The sequence below is a fragment of the Daphnia carinata genome, chromosome 5, assembly GCF_022539665.2.
Source record: "Daphnia carinata strain CSIRO-1 chromosome 5, CSIRO_AGI_Dcar_HiC_V3, whole genome shotgun sequence".
NCBI lineage: Eukaryota > Metazoa > Arthropoda > Branchiopoda > Diplostraca > Daphniidae > Daphnia > Daphnia carinata.
The window spans coordinates 9,365,115-9,387,625 of NC_081335.1; positions in this window are offsets into that span (position 1 = coordinate 9,365,115).

Below are 22,511 nucleotides of genomic sequence, written 5' to 3' on the forward strand. Positions count from 1 at the left end.
GTGAAAACAGATGGATAGAATTACAGCAAGCAGATAAATATTGTCAACAATTAATAACGAAAATACAAGAAGATAGCCAGAACACTAGAAATAAAAGATTCTCAAACAACTTTGTAATCAACGAAAAGGGTCTATTAACAGATAGGCAAGGAAAATTGGTTGTCCCACTACCGTTAGTTACCGATATTTTACGTGCGAATCATGACCACATGTTAGCAGGACATTTAGGAATAGAAAAAACAATAGCCAGACTTCGAGAGCAATACTTCTTTCGACATATGCGACAGAACGTAACAGAATACATCAAAAATTGTCTAAAATGTGCAAAACGCAAAGCTGTAGGAGGAAGCAAAGCACCATTGCAACCTATGCCCCCAGCCGAAAGGGTGTGGGAAAGACTTGCGATGGATATTGTAGGCCCCGTTCAAGAAAGCGCAAAGGGACATAAGTATATTTTAGTCCTATCAGATTACGCCAGTCGGTTCGTTTTTACAGTACCAATGAGAGACCAAACTGCCCAAACAATTGCTAACATATTGGTTAATGATATTTACACCAAATATGGATCCCCCGAAGTAGTCTTAACAGATCAAGGAACTAATTTCCTATCGAACTGAATCCTAGATATTTGCAAATTATTCAAAATCAAACAACAGAACAACAGCATACCACCCCCAAACAGACGGATTAGTAACAAAACCTTGTGTGACATGCTAGCTTGCTACGTAACGGACGAACCAGAAAATTGGGACAAATATCTAACATTTGTCACATTTGCTTACAACACAGCGAAACAATCAACACTGCAACAAAACCCATTCTTTTTATTCTTCGGAAGACAACCAGGGCTCCCAAACGACATCAAAATAGATAGACGTTACGAAACATACGAAGACACCAGTGTAATGTACTCACATCAATGGAAAAAGGCTCAGCAACTAGCGAACGAACACCTATTTCGGGCACAGACAAAACAAAAAAGATATTACGACAAAGGAACAAAAGCAATCAAATACAACATCGGTGACTTTTGCTACTGAAAGCCCCAACAACGGCCGGAAAATTCATCAACAGGTGGAATGGACCATTCAAAATCATCAGAAATTTCTCAGACCTCACTTACGAGATTCAGCACGCGAACAATGAAAAACTAAAATCGGTGGTACACGTAAACCGCCTAAAACTACGTCCCGGGTAACCAAAGAACAGAAAGATCATCTGGTGCACCACAACAACCAAGGAATGAAACAGTACGACGAGGACCAGGAAGGCCAAGAAAAAACTTCAGTAACAACGTAAGAAGGCCTGTCCCTAGAACGCGTATACGTCAAACAGCAGAGGCGGAGAATTGTATTATCATCGCACCAGATATCCCCGGTCCCATACCATATAATCCTACACGCACTAGAATGACGAATCCACGATACAACTTACGGCAACACCACGAAGTATCGAGATTATAAACGTCCAAATTTTCTTTTCACAGATGGAACTGATACTATTACTCATCCAATTACTCACCATCATTCCATCCACATATCCCATCTATTCAACCGTATGCGACTGCAGGAACGTAAAGACCAGAGGAATTTTAGATATAGAGGCACCGTATTACTGCAACAACAAAGAATCAGATACAGCTCACTTACCCAGAATACCCACGTTGTACACTTTAAAAACGACCCAGAAACCAGCAGCTTCTTGGAAAGGCTGGACCTGCAAGCAATGGATAAAAACAAAGAGAATAACTGGATCATTTTGGATCGGATCTTTCGACACAATATATACACAAGAAACTAAACTAATTACCCCACTGGAATGCTGGAGAATGGTGAACGACAAGAAGTGTGGCGATAACAACATGCAGACCGGACCAGCTGGACTAAGTTTTACAGCCACTCCGACAGGCGAAGGGCAATGGTATGCCATAAAACAATACCATACCCTCAACTGTGTAGCAGAACGAATCACGCTACGACAGGAAAAACCAGACGACCCAATCGAAAGCCCTTTCGGACCTTTGAACACAACACAACAAGGACACTTCATCCAGAACCAGAATACAATTGTGTGGGGAGACAGAACAACAAACAATTCATACACACAAACACTGCTTAAAGGAGATGGATATTTAGAACTCCCAAGATTGCCAGAACACGAAAACACCAGTCGTCTTTACGACACCAACCGACAGATCGAGATTTCAACAAAACTATCAATTAATTTCACAAGAATCGTATCTCTGTATTACACTAAGAACATACCAAGCTATCATATTGACAGTATGCAGAGATGATAAGAACAGCGTAACACAAAAATGGATCTTCGAAACTATAAACACCAATCCAGAAATCATAGAAAATTTCCCAGACACAACTTTAGCAGAAATGCAGGAAATTCAGCAAGAACAACGGAAGGCAATCGCAACCACGATTAATTCACCACTATTTGGAGGAATTTTAAAAACTAATCACGGTAGCGGAAATATAATCTGGGACATGATTGCCTGGGGACTATTGAAGAATGGAAAAGCACCGAATGAAAAATGTTTAACACACCACGGAGTAAACAAACAGATGACACTAGAAGAATGCGACGCGGATTGGACCAAATGTCAAGAAAACCTAAGAACACTGGTAACCAGTAACGACCCATTGGTGCAATCACAAACTACAGTTGCTAACTGCAGCAGAACAACAGAACGAGGACAAGCTTTCGAATACACATCTGATTTTACCATCAGACCGTTCAACACAAACACCTGTGTTAAAGCAAATACGACAATGCTTGTTCTTCAAGAATGCGCTAACACCAGCTCAATCTGGGGCACATTCGAACACACAGGACAACTCATGGCAACAGATAGAACTGGATTACATTCACCTTCATCAGACAGAAAATGCCTAACACAGAGAGTAGGACGTGTTAGCCTGGGGCATTGTCACGGCTCCAGCCAAAAACAACATTTTAGCTTCGAATATCGGAACCCCCATCAGCCAAAAACGCTTTCAGCGGCAGCCATCATTGCACTACACACTCAACACCCATTGGACGGGAAAAACCTCCCATACATTCCACCACTAATGCAAAGAGAAGCCACCAATCCGAAAAGAATGCAGCATTGACTCCGCCCCCTGCCACGCCTACAACAGAGAAATCCACAACAACGACAAGCGCGACGACGACTACGAAGCCAACAATAAAAACAACATTGGGAACAACGACAAAAACAACGGTAAAAACTACGACTACAATTAGGCCATTTGTAACCACAGCAACAAACAAACTCACAACAACGCATAAAATTACAACTAAGCCAAGTATGACGTCAACTTCATCAAAACCCCCAGCAACTACAAAGCCAATAATCACGTTAACAAGCACTAAACCTACCAAAACAACTAGGTCTACGACAACTGTAAAAATACCTACGACTTCAACAACCAGTACAACTACTAAGCCTACGTCAACGACAACTATGTCCACTACGGCGAGTTCCAGAACAACAGCTTCAACAACAACGCGCCAACCCAGCACAACGACGCAAAGTACGACGACAGTAAAAGAGAGTCCAACGACCCCACAGTCGTCAAAACAGACAGTCAGGATGACCCCATTAACTACAACAGACACAACGTCTACAACAGAAGACAATCAAATTCAGGCCATCGAGGAGAACAACATTCCAAAATTACCGCCAGCAGAGTTCTTGCTAATGGATCAGAAAAATGAAGAGTCATTAATTAATGATAATTTGGAAAGCGGTTTACCTAAAAACATCGAAGAATTCAACGACAAAATTAAGTACGAGATAAATAAGATGCACGACCAATATAAAATCAGTATCGAAACAGAACACGAAAACAAACTAGAAAAAGAAGTTAGAGACGTTTATTGCCAATGATCAGCGATCAAAAGAACACAGGCAGTTATTTTAGCTCAAACCAACGGAATTTTGGCAGCAGCAGCAGTAGGTTTACCTATTTGCACGAGACTACAAGGCTTCGGTCAAGCAATGACACTTCAACAATGCGAAGCCAAAAGAATTTTTATATCAGCAAATGAAACAAAATGTGGATTTCAACCATTCTTTACTTACGAAGGGAAGAACTGTACGATCGGAACAGATGGATGGTCAATTCATCCATTTTCCGATTGTTTTTGGAAAACACCGTTAGTGAATTTGAATGGAAATCCACACACCTGGGAACACAAATCTACAACAGGAGATTGGATACGACAGAAACCTAGCATCCACATGCCTAATCTAGACCTCATTACAGAATTCGAAGAACTCCACCTAAATGATTTCGACTTCTCGCTGAAAAGTCATCCAGCACACGAGACAATGGAGATGGAACAATTAAATATTCTAAATGAACTAGTTGGCAGAATGCAAGAAGGAAATTCGAATTCTGTTGGAGATATTGTGATGTCAGAGCAACAAGATAATCAAATAGGTCACATGTTTTCATGGTTCGACAAATTGAAAATAATAGGCCTTTTAGCGATTGGATTTGTGCTATTCCTCGTATGTTTACGAATCTTCATCATTTGCAACCCCATATCGAAGATTAAAAAACATATCCGCCGAAACCGGAAGTTAACAAGCAGATACGATGATGGCATAGAGGAAGACCACGAACTGGCATCAATGATACCGGCACGAGAAACAAATTATCATTCAGAAATAGCCATTGAACAACCGTTCGTAAGAACACCCGCCCCTACACAACTGACAATGGAAAGACAAGGTCAAGTGCGCCCTCCACGACCAAGCGCTCCAAATTCATTAATCTACCCATCTATCGAAGAAGCCGACACACCCAAAAGATGCACAGGAAAACACACAACATGTACTTACGTAGTAGGGTATGGCATGGTTTGGGAAGACCTATGTCGTTGCATGTCAGAAACAGACAACAGTAATTCAGCCAAAAAGTAAAAGTCCCAAGGTCATCGAAATTAAAAAGTAGCCACTAAACATAGCCCTTGACAATTTAATAAATTAGCAGCCCCAGCGAATAACACACTTGCCAGCATTTAAAACCTTCAACAATTAAGTTGATTCTTATTTTTCCTTACCATTGTGCCTTACTCAAAACTTTATAGTTAGAACATAAAAACAAGCTCAAATAACAATTTTGTATTCCCAACTAACACATTATCTACAAAATCAAAAGCAAAACTCATTTAAAAAAAAAAAGTAATTTTATGAAAGGTAAAAGGTGGGCAATTAAAACCAAAAACAAAAACAATAAACTTAAAAAACTTTATGATAGACAAAACAAACAAACACACAAACTCGAATAATTTTTTTTTTGTATTTCCACCTAACACCTTAACTACAAAATAACAAACAAACACAAACACAAACAGAGGAAAATATAATCATTCGTCCACGGAATCACGTTCGGGAAGAGGATCACCATAGAGTAGATAATTGTAAATCTGGGCAACATGTGTTATCGCCAACCGATCTTCATGTTCTTCTTGGAGATGCTCCCGCATCAACCGAGAAGACGTTGGAGTAGGGTGATAAATATCATCACCAGACTCCAGCCACCAAAGAAACCGGGCGAACCTCAAAGGATAGACATCGCGGTAACGTGCGTACCCAAGATGGTTGCTGAAAGAAATCAGATTATTACTCCAACGAAAAAAAAACAAAAACAAAAAAAAACACAAACTTACAGATAATAATAATCATTAATCCAAGGGCGCTTATACCCGAAATCACGTGGTGGAGCATCCGGCATATCAAAGGCCATTCGAAAAATGCTGAGGAAAAAGCTCTGATCTTCCGTACGGAACCTCCGAAAAAGGCTTTCGGGAGAAGAAAAAATGGAACGATCAACACACCACAGTGCTATATCAACCAGAGAGCGATACTGAAAAACATATCTATATTCGAATGGCTCCATCGAAAAAAAAAAAATTTATAAAACTCAAAACAAGAGCAACAAAAAGAAACAGTAATCTCTACGAAAGAACGAAGATAACTAACTCAAGAGGTTCAATAAAATCTCTATAAGAAGACAATGACTAAAAAAGGAATAAAGAAAGTTGGAAATATTCGTCTATTCACCCGGCGACATATCCACAGGTCAGTGCGACAAGACGCGACGAAAAAGAATCCAACTCAACTTCAAGGGGAAGAAGAAATACATTAAAAATGCATGAAAACCTGTTATCAAATTAAGAACACAGAAGCAAGAACACAAGAAAAGAAACAACAACCTGAAGTCCCTTGACTATGCAAGATTTTGCAAAATACGAAAACTAAACTCTTCCCAGTGTCTCAACGACATAACTCCAACAAAGTTTCGCAAAAGCAAAGTGCGCATTATAAACCAAAAGTTTATCTAAAAATAGCCCTATAACAACACCAATAACAAAATGGAAGTAATAATCAAACACCAGGAGATGAAGAGGATATAGGAGCTAAATTACTATTAGCGATACCAAAAATGAGGATACGCAACAGGACTGCAAAGCAAAAGAAAGTGAGGAAGGTGCAGATAGCAACACGCAATTAGTGCAGTACATGGGATGGAACGGAATAGAAACAGAAAAGAACAATTCTTACGGAAATAAGGAAAAACGGAATGACAGCAGTGAATCAAGTGAAGATGATGGATTAACAGCGTATAGTGGAATAGAACCCGACTATGAAAGTGACTACAGTGTTGAGTTTATTGAGTTCGACAGTGACACATATCTTCAGTGTGACCCTCCTCAAGAACGAAACAAGCCAGAAAACCAACACAAGGAAACAGAAGCGTGTAAAAACTGCCAGATGAAAACGATAGCATCCATATCAGCAGACCGAGCAGAGAAAATTCATTTGCGTAGACAAGCCACGATAGACTTGGAAAACGGTAAGTTTTCATTGACGATGATGGGAGCCCCAATGCAGGTGATAAGAAGATGCATTCAAAATAAATTCAGCACGCAACAAGGTTGGCCAAGACAGAAGATGGCAACATTTTTAAACAAAAGATATGAGGAAGGACAAACATTACTCCACTCAAGCGTAAGAAAAAATAGGTACGACATCACAGACCTGCTACTATCCTTCGGAGCGGATCCAGAAGTATTATACCACGGAAAAACAATCGGCCATAAAGCAGCAGCCTTCAACGATTTACTGTTACTACGAATCTTGAAGCATTATAACTGCGAATTTACAGCCCAAGACAGCAGGGGAGAAACCCCTTTGATGGTGGCAATTTTACATAAAAATGAAGAATGTGCAAAGTTAATATGGACACCAACTAACATCAACATTACAGGAACCCCTTGGAACAACCGTTTGCATTATCTAGCCGAATATGGCCTGGAAGATGTGGCCATCCAAATTTGCGCAACAAGAAATATCTACATCAACAAACAAAACGACTCAGGCACAACCGCCTTACACGTAGCAGCCGGATTCAACAGATTCGACATGATCGAAATTTTACTGTTACACGGAGCAAGCCCAAGGATAAAAGACTCCCATGGACACACGGCTGAATCACATACATGCAGTGATAGAGCTCGAGCAATATTCCAAAAATGGGATCAAAAACGTAACAGTTATTCCCAGACAAAGACTGGAAAGAAAGGACCAATACAATATCGCCGGGCCAATAAGGACCAATAAGTTAAAATACCGGGCCTAAGAAAAAGAAAGAATCAAATAAGAAAAGAAAGACAATACACTCGCAACTTGATTCAAATCGAAAAAACCATCAACAAAGTTAAAATACGGGCCTAAGAAAAAACAAGAATAAAATAAGAAAAGAAAGAAGACAATACACTCGCAACTTGATTCAAATCACCTGCAATTCTTTTTCTTAAAATCTTTAGGTGGAGGAACCAGATTAGTCAACCATAGCCATCATAGCAGCAACTGTAGCCGGTGACGGGAAAAGAAAAAGGAAAACAAATTCTTCTAAAATTTTTGGTGAAGGAACAAGTTTTATTATTCATCCATAGCAACAACTGTAGACGGTGACGAAAAAAAAAAAGCAAATTGGTGGACCAATTCTTATTATCGACGAGGGGAAGGAATGTAACGAGCCCAAAGGCTATCCAAAGACAGCCACACCCTTTACATCCCTCAAGCGTTTCACAAGTGAAAGTGAACGTATCCCCTCCCATTTCACCTTCAATTTGTGTGTTCTTAAGTAGTATAAATACTGCATGTTTGTACCATGAAATTCGGAATTGTTTCGGCAAATCCACTGTAATACACGAGGTTCGAAACTTTACAATTGGAGGTCCCAACGAGACTCAAACTTGTTGTCCAGTACAAAGTTTCTTACCCGTACCTTATTTCAGTGATTGTGCTCTACACTTCCCCGACGAGTCTCCAACAACTCTACCAGACCAAGGAACACCATCAAAGGTAAGCGAATGCCGCTTGATCATATTGTACCAGAGACTACTCGTAAAGAGAATACCTTGTACCCGAACATTGTCGACAAATTATCTCCACCATTGTACCCTGTACTTCCCGAATCAGACACAACCAACCAAAATCCCAACTGTCAACGAGAAAAATTTTTAGACCACTTGAAAACTCTTGTGGACTTAGAATTTGAACAAGAGTTAAAACAAAACAAAACCATCAGACTACCACGACAAAAGCAAAAATCCAACAAATAGAATCCAAGAAACAAGAAATTATTAAAGAGACCCACAACGCATTACAATTGTATTCATATACGTTGTTAGAACAATCGTTGCAAGTACCAAATGGTATAACAGCAGAAACTATTACAAACACCACAAAGACACTTAAAAATTACGTAGAATCCCTTGGTGGCAACACCGAAAACCTTGACAGTTTACTGCAGCAAATTAGCATTATACATGGTAAAGAAAAAGAATTCCTATTAGGTATCAGCCGTATTTTATAAAGAGAAGTAGTACTTGCGCAGCTAACAGAGAAAAAATATTCGTCTGACCTCAATTTTGAGCTTCAGAGCTTACGAAAACAACTAGATAGCAACAAGAAAAAGGCAAAGAGTTCCAAATACACATTAAGTAGCTCCCTTGAACAACTCCAAGAAAGTAACGAAACACTAAAAAACTCGCTTGAGAAATCTGCCAATCGAATCAGCGAATTAGAAACAAGCCTTGAAAATGCCACAGCAAAAGAAAACCAACTACAAAACCTTTTACGAAAAAAAGAAGACAATATCATAGCTGTTGAGAGAGAAGGGCAAGAAATAATTAGCAAACTTGAAAAGTGAAAGAAAACAACTGGTTACGAAGTTAGAAACCACCGAGCAACAGATAAAAACAGCTTTAGAGACAAACAACCACCTTCAGACAGAAACAAAAGAAAGAAAAGAGATCCTTGAAAAAACCTTAGCAAAAAAAGCCGGCTTACGAAGAAGTCTGATAGATATTACTTCAAAGAATGAAAATCTTGAAACAGAATTACAAAAAACCAACATACAGATAAGAGACCAGGAGGAAAAGATTAAGTTTCTGGAAAACAGAATAAAAAATAATATAGAAAGCAACAGGTAACATTCGCTGAAACCGAAGACTTCTCCAACGAACCGGGAGAGATAACAAAATTAGTAAGTGAGATAAACGACCTAACCTCAATAACAGAAGGAGACAAATCCCTTCACTTCGAGTTAGAAACTGAACAATTCGAAAAACTACAGCAACTCAACAACGAGCTACAAAACCAAATCGAGATCCAAAACGACAACCTTCTTCAACTAGAACGAAAGTACCAAACTCTCAAAAACAAAATCAAAATGGGACTTTCACACAAAGAAACTTCAAGAATCGACCGTGATACAACCGATAACGATGACATCGATACGTCCACAACCCAACCGATTGTGAAAGCATTAGGAGAATTATTTTCGAGGGAAGACAAGAAGTCAATTCCAATTTTCAAAGGGAAAAGTGCTGATAAATTAATAACAGAATGGCTAAAGGACGCAGAACATGTAGCACGCAACAACGACTGGGACGACAACCAAAAAATACGATTCTTCTCCGACAGACTAAAAGGTGATGCCCTAGAATGGCATGGAAACTACGTAGAAGAGCAAGGTGACGAGTTGAGTTATGACAAATGGAAAACTGCCATTATTGCAAGATTCCAAGATGCATACGACTTAGCAGCACAAAGAAAAAAGTTATCCACGCTAAAACAAAAACCTGAAGAGAAATGCAAAGCCTTTATTTCAAGAATCAACAGCCTCTACGAGTCCATTGAAGGCAAAGAAGAAAAATCAGACCAAAACCAGACCATCGTCGAAGGCCGACTCATAAACACAGTCAAAAGAATGAGAGATTATACCAAAATCAAAATTCTGATGCAAGGCATTTTACCAAAATTCAGAGCTGAACTCTATTTCAGAATGCCCGAAGACCCCGAAGATTTTGATCAGTTATGTAAAGAACTTATCATATCCGAAAGCATCCTATATAGCAAGGAGACTGCAGAAGAGAAAGAAATCAATGCGGTAATCGCAGGGATAACGCATCACGAGAAACAACAAGATAACGAACTTTCACTACAAAAGACAGAAATCGAATTCCTAAAACAAAAAATACGTGAACTGGAAAATACTAATAAAAATCGTGAATTTCAATCGCAGATCAGTACGAGCAAAGATCTTCTTCGCGATCAAGTGATCGATACTCCAGACCACGAAATCCGCGAGTTCGATTTCACGATAGACCGAATAGCAGAGGCTCCAGTAGTGACTAAAACTTCAATCGAAGCAGAGATAACAACCCATACCGCACCAACTATACTTCACCAAGAAGAGAAGGTACCTCCACGGGATATAGGCAATCAAATTACCCAACTTACCAGCAAACACCCCAGAGACCCCCGTACAACAACAGACCGATACACTACAATCGACCGAACTTTCAACCACATAACAATCAACAGGTGTATCATCAAAACCCATCCTATACTCATCAATATCCACAGCCACGACAAAATCAACCAAACACCACTGACAACCTAGGAAATAGAATTATTATCTGCCACAAGTGCAATAAAAGAGGACACATTGCGCGAGAATGTTGGATGGATATGGCACGTATCAACAACCCGAACCACCGTCCAATGCAGTAAACACAATATCCCTACCAAACAACCCTCCAACACAAAATTTAGAAATAGCGATACCCAAACTAATACGTATACCCATTAGAATTTTTGGAAAAGAAATTAAGGCTTTAGTAGACACAGGAGCAGCAGCCAGTTTAGTTTCAGACAACATATTTTTTAATCTAAAGGAGTATGAAGAACTTAAACATGTTAAAGACTCCCCTTCGCCGATATTTAGAACGGTGTCAGGAGAAATACTAAAATCAAAAGGGAAATATGGATTTTCAATCACCATTAACACCAAGCACGTCATTAAGCATGATTTCTTTATTATGGAAAACTTAAACGAAACTTGCATATTAGGATTAGACTTCTTATCGAGCAACAATGTAAAAATTAATACTAAAAACAGACAGATCAATTACGATCATTCCGGAAAAGAACATAGCTATGGGAAAAACACACTCCCAGTATACAGCATAACTTTTAGCAAGGCAGGTATTAATATTCCAATCCTCCCAGACCGTTCGTCAGATAGTAACTACAACAACGATCTGACGGAAGCAGATTATCGCAGCCTAGAATCTTTCTCCCAATCAGAAATTAACAAAAAAACAGAAAGAATTGGCCAAACCCAAGAAAGTGAAGCGAGTAACATCTCCGGCGAGATACAAAATCAAATTATTAATCTATTGAAAAAACACGAAACCCTATTTGCAGAAAGAGAACCAGATTTGGGTCTAGCAACTGATGTAAAGCACTCCATTAACATAGGATACAATGCCCCAATTACACAACGATTGCGCAGAACACCAGAAGCATTAAAACTAATTGTCAAATCAAAAATAGATATAATGATAAGTAACAATATTATTAGAGAAAGTCACAGCCCATTTGCGGCAGCAATTGTAATGGTTCCCAAAAAAGATGGAGAGATACGTATGTGTATTGACTATAGGGCAGTTAACAAAATAACCGTAAAAGATAAATACCCATTACCAAGAATTGACGACACCATTGATGCATTGAGCGGATCAGTTTACTTCTCAACATTGGACTTACTAAGTGGCTACTGGCAGATCGAGATAACAGAGAGTGACAAACACAAAACCGCCTTCATCTGTGAACTTGGACAATACGAATTCAATAGAATGCCATTTAAACTAACAAATGCACCAAGCACTTTTCAACGAGCAATGAATAACATATTGAAATCAGTATTGTTCAGGTTTGCATTGGTTTATCTGGATGACATCATAGTGTTCAGTAATAATATTGCTGAACATGTGACACATCTAGAAACAGTGTTTAAGCTTCTTAAAGACGCAGGACTAAAATTAAAAAGAAAGAAATGCGAATTTTTCAAAGAAGAGTTAGACTATTTAGGGTATATTGTTTCGAAAAAAGGAATAACACCGAATACAAAAAAGTTAGAAGCAATCATCAAATACCCAACTCCCAAAAACGTGAAAGAATTGAGCTCATTTCTAGGGTTGGTTAGCTATTACAGAAAATTCATCAGGGCTTTTGCTGATAAAGCCCACCCACTGACAGCGCTAACGAGAAAATCAGCCGAGTGGAAATGGGGGGAGGAACAAAGGGACGCCTTTGATTGTATCAAGAACTGTCTCATAACTAGACCTATCCTAGGGTATCCAGATTTCACGCGCGAATTTATCATCTACACAGATGCTTCGGGATACGGTATAGGAGCAGTCTTGGCTCAGATGCAGACTCTACCTCAATCAGCGGATTCAGCGGAGTCCGACGTACAGGAACCCCGTGAATCAGACGGCGCATAAGTCGTCATAGCGTATAGCTCTAAACATCTGAACGACCGCGAAGCCAAGTGGTCAACCACAGAGAAAGAGGCTTCCGCAATTGACGTGTTTAGAACATATCTATACGGACGCAGATTCACCGTATTTACAGACCATAGACCTTTAGAATGGTTAATGAGTAAGACAGAACCCACAGGAAGATTAGCTAGATGGGCACTAAAAATACAAGAATTCGACATCGTCATTGGGTACCGGCCTGGGAAGTAGCACCAAAATGCTGACACCCTAAGCCGTATTCCAATAATGCCAATAGCACGAGTAGAAACAAGGGCAATAGAAAAAGGAACTGTCATGAGAGAGCTAGAAAATATGCGAAAAGAAAGTGAAAGACTAAGCATCGAGAGATTAAAGAAACAGGAACACCTTGACAAAGAAAATGAAAGTTTTCAAAAAGAAAGCGAAAGTTTTAAGAGGGAAAGTCTTCAGATGAAGAGCGCAGGTTTCGAAGGAGAAATTGGAAATGAAAGTAAAAGGTCTTGGAGTGAAAACAGATGGATAGAATTACAGCAAGCAGATAAATATTGTCAACAATTAATGATGAACATACAAGAAGATAGCCAGAACAGTAGAAATAAAAAATTCTCAAACAACTTTGTAATCAACGAAAAAGGTCTATTAACAGATAGGCAAGGAAAATTAGTAGTCCCACTACCATTAGTTACCGATATTTTACGTGCGAATCATGACCACATGTTAACAGGACATTTAGGAATAGAAAAAACAATGCCAGACTTCGAGAGCAATACTTCTTTCGACATATGCGACAGAACGTAACAGAATACATCAAAAATTGTCTGAAACGTGAAAAACACAAAGCTGTAGGAAGGAGTAAAGCACCATTGCAACCTATGCCCCCAGCCGAAAGGGTGTGGGAAACACTTGCGATGGATATTGTGGGCCCGTTCAAGAAAGCGCAAAGGGACATAAGTATATTTTAGTACTATCAGATTACGCCAGTCGTTTCGTTTTTACAGTACCAATGAGAGATCAGACTGCCCAAACAATTGCTTACATCTTGGTTAATGAAATTTACACCAAATATGGATCCCCCGAAGTTGTCCTAACAGATCAAGGAACTAACTTCCTGTCGAGCTTATCCAAGATATTTGCAAGTTATTCAAAATCAAACAAATCAGAACAACAGCATACCACCCCCAAACAGACGGATTAGTAGAACGATTTAACAGAACCTTGTGTGACATGCTAGCTTGCTACGTAACGGACGAACCAGGAAATTGGGGCAAATATCTACCATTTGTCACATTTGCTTACAACACAGCGAAGCAATCAACACTGCAACAAAACCCATTCTTTTTATTCTTCGGAAGACAACCAGTGCTCCCAAACGACATCAAAATAGATAGACGGTACGAAACATACGAAGACACCAGTGTAATGTACTCACATCAATGGAAAAAGGCTCAGCAACTAGCGAAGGAACACCTATTTCGGGCACAGACAAAACAAAAAAGATATTACGACAAAGGAACAAAAGCAATCAAATACAACATCGGTGACTTTGTGCTACTGAAAGCCCCACCAACTGCTGGAAAATTCATCAACAGGTGGAATGGACCATTCAAAATCATCAGAAATTTCTCAGACCTCACTTACGAGATTCAGCACGCGAACAATGAAAAACTAAAATCGGTGGTACACGTCAACCGCCTAAAATTCTACGTCCCGGGAAACCAAGGAACAGAAAGATCATCTGGTGCACCACAACAACCAAGGAATGAAACAGTACGACGAGGACCAGGAAGGCCAAGAAAAAACTTCAGTAACAACGTAAGAAGGCCTGTCCCTAGAACGCGTATACGTCAAACAGCAGAGGCGGAGAATTGTATTATCATCGCACCAAATATCCCCGGTCCCATACCAGATAGTCCTACACGCACTAGAATGACGAATCCACGATACAACTTACGACAACGCCACGAAGTATCGAGATTCTAAACGTCCAAATTTTCTTTTCGCAGATGGAGCTGATACTATTACTCATCCAATTACTCACTATCATTCCATCCATATATCCCATCTATTCAACCGTAAGCGACTGCAAGAACGTAAAGACCAGAGGAATTTTAGATATAGAGGCACCATATTACTGCAACAACAAAGAATCAGATACAGCTCACTTACCCAGAATACCCACGTTGTACACTTTAAAAATGACACAGAAACCAGCACATTCTTGGAAAGGATGGACCTGCAAGCAATGAATAAAAACAAAGAAAATAACTGGATCATTTTGGATCGGATCTTTCGACACACTATACACACAAGAAACTAATTACCCCACTGGAATGCTGGAGAAGGGTGAACGACAAGAAGTGGGGCGATAACAACATGCAGACCGGACCAGCAGGACTAAGTTTTACAGCCACTCCGACAGGCGAAGGGCAATGGTATGCCATAAAACAATACCATACCCTCAACTGTGTAGCAGAACGAATCACGCTACGACAAGAAAAACCAGACGACCCAATCGAAAGCCCTTTCGGACCTTGGAACACAACACAACAAGAAGGACACTTCATCCAGAACCAGAATACAATTGTGTGGGGAGACAGAACAACAAACAATTCATACACACAAACACTGCTTAAAGGAGATGGATATTTAGAACTCCCAAGATTGCCAGAACACGAAAACACCAGCCGTCTTTACGACACCAACCGACAGATCGAGATTTCATTCTTCAACAAACCAGATCGGGAGATAACACCACAAGGTTACAAAGTTGTGGGCGTACCGCTCACATACCTAATCTTTCCAACCGAAACAACGAGAAAATTGTACGAGATGTGCAAAACAACTATACATACATGTATACAGAATACTAACCTAGACACATCAGTGTGCAAGGACTACAGGGAACTCCAGTTAACCAAACGGAAACTATCCGGTCAGCAGGAAGTTACATTCCTGCTCAACAATCCTTTGGAAGACTCAGGAAAACGTCTGTACAGCATTTCGTACGCCTGGGGACCAATAAGAATGGGATATCAACAGTCAATCAGAATCAACGAGGAGGACCGGAGGGTGAATTACAACGCCACGATATACATAATATACAAACCTGACGAAAGCACTCAGTTAACCGCTCACTTTCGTCTCAAAAACGATGATCCACTTCCCCAAGAATCAGAATTTGAATACATCGTTGACCAAACAATAAGAGTCCAGAACAGTAATATCTGTATCACGGAAGGAGAAGCAGGCCGACTAATTGTTGCCAAATATTCAGAATTTTCAACACGGTGGATTCTAGATCAACAAAACTATCAATTAATTTCACAAGAATCGTATCTCTGTATTACACTAAGAACATACCAAGCTATCATATTGACAGTATGCAGAGATGATAAGAACAGCGTAACACAAAAATGGATCTTCGAAACTATAAACACCAATCCAGAAATCATAGAAAATTTCCCAGACACAACTTTAGCAGAAATGCAGGAAATTCAGCAAGAACAACGGAAGGCAATCGCAACCACGATTAATTCACCACTATTTGGAGGAATTTTAAAAACTAATCACGGTAGCGGAAATATAATCTGGGACATGATTGCCTGGGGACTATTGAAGAATGGAAAAGCACCGAATGAAAAATGTTTAACACACCACGGAGTAAACAAACAGATGACACTAGAAGAATGCGACGCGGATTGGACCAAATGTCAAGAAAACCTAAGAACACTGGTAACCAGTAACGACCCATTGGTGCAATCACAAACTACAGTTGCTAACTGCAGCAGAACAACAGAACGAGGACAAGCTTTCGAATACACATCTGATTTTACCATCAGACCGTTCAACACAAACACCTGTGTTAAAGCAAATACGACAATGCTTGTTCTTCGAGAATGCGCTAACACCAGCTCAATCTGGGGCACATTCGAACACACAGGACAACTCATGGCAACAGATAGAACTGGATTACATTCACCTTCATCAGACAGAAAATGCCTAACACAGAGAGTAGGACGTGTTAGCCTGGTGCATTGTCACGGCTCCAGCCAAAAACAACATTTTAGTTTCGAATATCGGAACCCCCGGCAGCCATCATTGCACTACACACTCAACACCCATTGGACGGGAAAAACCTCCCATACATTCCACCACTAATGCAAAGAGAAGCCACCAATCCGAAAAGAATGCAACATTGACTCCGCCCCCTACCACGCCCACAACAGAGAAATCCACAACAACGACAAGCGCGACGACGATTACGAAGCCAACAATAAAAACAACATTGGGAACAACGACAAAAACAACGGTAAAAACTACGACTACAATTAGGCCATTTGTAACCACAGCAACAAACAAACTCACAACAACGCATAAAATTACAACTAAGCCAAGTATGACGTCAACTTCATCAAAACCCCCAGCAACTACAAAGCCAATAATCACGTCAAGAAGCACTAAACCTACCACTACAACTAGGCCTATGACAACTGTAAAAATAACTTCGACTTCAACAACCAGTACAACTACTAAGCCTACGTCAACGACAGCTATGTCCACTACGACGAGTTCCACAACAACAGCTTCAACAACAACGCACCAACCCAGCACAACGACGCAAAGTACGACGACAGTAAAAGAGAGTCCAACGACCCCACAGTCGTCAACACAGACAGCCAGGATGACCCCATTAACTACAACAGAAACAACGTCTACAACAGAAGAAAATCGAATTCAGGCCATCGAGGAGAACAACATTCCAAAATTACCGCTAGCAGAGTCCTTGCTAATGGATCAGAAAAATGAAGAGTCATTAATTAATGATAATGTGGAAAGCGGTCTACCTTAAAACATCGAAGAATTCAACGACAAGATTAAATACGAAATAAGTAAGATGCACGACCAATATGAAATCAGCATTGAAACAGAACACGAGAACAAACTCGCAAAAGAAATTCGAGATGTTTATTGTCAACTATCAACAATCAAAAGAACACAGGCCGTTATCTTAGCTCAAACCAATGGAATTTTGGCCGCAGCAGCAATAGGTTTAGCTATCTGTACGAGACTTCAAGGCTTTGGTCAAGCAATGACACTTCAACAATGCGAAGCCAAAAGAATTTTTTATATCAGCAAATGAAACAAAATGTGGATTTCAACCACTCTTTACTTACGAAGGAAAGAACTGTACGATCGGAACAGATGGATGGTCAATTCATCCATTTTCCGATTGTTTTTGGAAAACACCGTTAGTAAATCAGAATGGAAATCCACATACCTGGGAACACAACTCAACAACAGGAGATTTGATACGCCAGAAACCTAGCATTCACGTGCCTAATCTAGACCTCATTACAGAATTTGAAGAACACCACCTAAATGATTTCGACTTCTCGCTGAAAAGTCATCCAGCACACGAGACAATGGAGATGGAGCAATTATATATCCTAAATGACCTAGTAGGCAGAATGCAAGAAGGCAATTCCAATTCTGTTGGAGATATTGTGATGTCAGAACAAAAAGATAATCAAATAGGTCATATGTTTTCATGGTTTGACAAATTGAAAATAATAGGCCTTTCAGCAATTGGATTTGTGCTATTCCTCGTATGTCTACGAATATCATCATTTGCAACCCCATCTCGAAGATTAAAGAACATATCCGCGGAAACCGGAAGTTTACAAGCAGATACGATGATGGCATAGAGGAAGATCACGAACTCGAATCAATGATACCGGCACGAAAAACAAATTATCATTCAGAAATAGCCATCGAACAACCGTTCGTAAGAACACCCGCCACTACACAACTGACAATGGAAAGACAAGGTCAAGTGCGCCCTCCACGACCAAGCGCTCCAAATTCATTAATCTACCCATCTATCGAAGAAGCCGACACACCCAAAAGATGCAGAGGAAAACACACAACATGTACTTACGTAGTAGGGTATGGCATGGTTTGGGAAGACCTATGTCGTTGCATGTCAGAAACAGACAACAGTAATTCAGCCAAAAAGTAAAAATCCCAAGGTCATCAAAATTAAAAGTAGTCACTAAACATAGCCCTTGACAATTTAATTAATTACATAATAAATTAGCAGCCCCAGCGAATAACACACTTACCAGGATTCAAAAACTTCAACAATTAAGTTGGCTCTTATTTTTTTAACCATTGTGCCTTCCTCGAAACTTTATAGTAAAACAAATATAGAAACAAACTCAAATAACAATTTTGTATTCCCAACTAACACCTTAACTACAAAATAACAAACAAAAACAAATAATAACACAAACAGACGAAAATATAATCATTCGTCCGCGGAATCACGTTCGGGAAGAGGATCACCATAAAGTAGATAATTGTAAATCTGGGCAACATGTGTTATCGCCAACCGATCTTCATGTTCTTCTTGGAGATGTTCCCGCATCAACCGAGAAGACGTGGAGTAGGGTGATAAATATCATCACGAGACTCCAGTCACCAAAGAAACCGGGCGAACCTCAAAGGATAGACATCGCGGTAACGTGCGTACCCAAGATGGTTGCTGAAAAAAAAATCAGATTATTACTCCAACGAAGAAACTTATCTATACTGACAAACATATCTATATTCGAATGGCTCCATCGAAAAAAACAAAAAAATATAAAACTCAAAACAAGAGCGACAAAAAGAAGCAGTAATCTCTACGAAAGAACGAAGATAACTAACTCAAGAAGTTCAATAAAAACTCTATAAGAAGACAATGACTAAAAAAGGAATAAAGAAAGCTGGAAATATTCGTCTATTCACCCGGCAACATATCCACAGGTCAGTGCGACAAGACGCGACGAAAAAGAATCCAACTCAACTTCAAGGGGAAAAAGGAATACATTAAAAATGCATGAAAACCTTTTATCAAATTAAGAACACAGAAACAAGAACACAAGAAAAGAAACAACAACCTGAAGACCATTGACTATGCAAGATTTTGCAAAATACGAAAACTAAAACTCTTCCCAGTGTCTCAACGACATAACTCCAACGAAGTTTCGCAAAGGAAAGTGCGCATTATAAACCAAAAGTTTATCTAAGAATAGCCCTATAACAACACCAATAACAAAATGGAAGTAATAATCACACACCAGGAGACGAAGAGGGTATACGAGCTAATTACTATTAGCGATACCAAATATGAGGATACGCAACAGGACTGCAAAGCAAAAGAAAGTGAGGAAAGTGCAGATAGCAACACGCAATTAGTGCAGTACATGGGATGGAACGGAATAGAAACAGAAAAGAACAATTCTTGCGGAAATAAGAAAAAACGGAATGACAGCAGTGAATCAAGTGAAGATGATGGATTAACAGCGTATAGTGGAATAGAACCCGACTATGAAAGTGACTACAGTGTTGAGTTTATTGAGTTCGACAGTGACACATATCTTCAGTGTGACCCTTCTCAAGAACGGAACAAGCCAGAAAACCAACACAAGGAAACAGAAGCATGTAAAAACTGCCGGATGAAAACGATAGCATCCATATCAGCAGACCGAGCAGAGAAAATTCATTTGCGCAGACAAGCCACGATAGACTTAGAAAACGGTAAGTTTTCATTGAGGATGATGGGAGCCCCAATGCAGGTGATAAGAAGATGCATTCAAAATAAATTTAGCACGCAACAAGGTTGGCCAAGACAGAAGATGGCAACATTTCTAAACAAAAGATATGAGGAAGGACAAACATTACTCAACTTAAGCGTAAGAAAAAATGGGTACGACATCACAGACCTGCTACTATCCTTCGGAGCGGATCCAGAAGTATTATACCACGGAAAAACAATCGGCCATAAAGCATCAGCCTTCAACGATTTACTGTTACAACGAATCCTGCATTATAACTGCGAATTTACAGCCCAAGACAGCAGTGGAGAAACCCCTTTGATGGTGGCAATTTCACGTAAAAATGAAGAATGTGCTAAGTTAATATGGACACCAACTAACATCAACATTACAGGACCACATGGAACAACTGTTTTGCATTATCTAGCCGAAAATGGCCTGGAAGATGTGGCCATCCAAATTTGCGCAACAAGAAGTATCTACATCAACAAACAAAATGACTCAGGCACTACCGCCTTACACGTAGCAGCCGGATTCAACAGAATCGACATGATCGAAATTTTACTGTTACACGGAGCAAGCCCAAGGATAAAAGACTCCCATGGACACACTGCTGAATCACATACATGCAGTGATAGAGCTCGAGCAATATTCCAAAAATGGGATCAAAAACGTAACAGTTATTCTCAGACAAAGACTGGAAAGACAGGACAAATACAATATCGCCGCGAGAAAAGCGAAAAAACCATCAACAAAGTTAAAATACCGGGCCTAAGAAAAAGCAAGAATAAAATAAGAAAAGAAAGAAGACAATACACTCGCAACTTGATTCAAATCACCTGCAATTCTTCTTCTTAAAATTTTTAGGTGGAGGAACCAGATTAGTCAACCATAGCCATCATAACAGCAACTGTAGCCGGTGACAGAAAAAGCAAATTGGTGGACCAATTCTTATTTCGAAGAGGGGAAGGAATGTAACGAGCCCAAAGGCTATCCAAAGACAGCCACACCCTTTACATCCCTCAAGCGTTTCACAAGTGAAAGTGAACGTATCCCCTCCCATTTTCACCTTCAATTTGCGTGTTCTTAAGAAGTATAAATACTGCATGATTGTACCATGAAATGCGGAATTGTTTCGGCAAATCCACTGTAATACACGAGGTTCGAAACTTTACACTATAACGTATTTGTCATCGACAGGTAAGATTTCTAAATTATACAACGAACTTAAGTGAGATTGAATGATATTAAGTAAAAAATAATATTCTGTTGATTCTCGGAAAACTGTACCTTTTGATGAAACTGAAGTTGGCTCTCCAGTAAAATTCAAGACAAAGTCAATTGGGCTTGGTGAAAAACACGGCTTGCCGAAAAACTTTTACATTGTGATTTTAAATGTAGGCTATTTATAGTTATCGAAAACCATTTACCTGATTCTAGGAGGACGCTTATTGTCAATGTACACTTTAATCAGAGCTATTGCATCTTCTTCTACGAGTGGTAAAATAGGTTTCAGCACAGGACTGATGAGTTCGATACCAGTTGAATGTTCAAGAAAATTAAAGAACAAGAAAATTTGACTTCTTTTCTCAGTGGCGAAGATATCGTGGCAGTACTGCAAACCTGAGACTCTTTTCAACTGTCTACCTTTCGTTGGTAAATGTTATATTCTATTTGGAATAATAATAACTGCTTTGAGTCAATCTAAAACAATACTTTTTTCTCTATTGACAAAACCAAAACATAACAAGTAAAATATTTCATTGAACGCTATGGCTTAAAATTTAAAAGTTCGTCTTAGACTTCCCTATAACACTTACTGTTACCATGTCTTCAGCTCTCTCTCAATGTTCGGGATGCAAATCCAGTATTGTTGGCCGGAAGCAATTCTGTGTTTGCCTTAGCTGCTATGCTCCTGTCCATCGTCTTTGCTGTGGTGTTAACTTCCATAAGGTTGTTTCGCCTTCATGGAAGGAGTTCAGCAGCTTTTATTGGGGCGCCATGTGT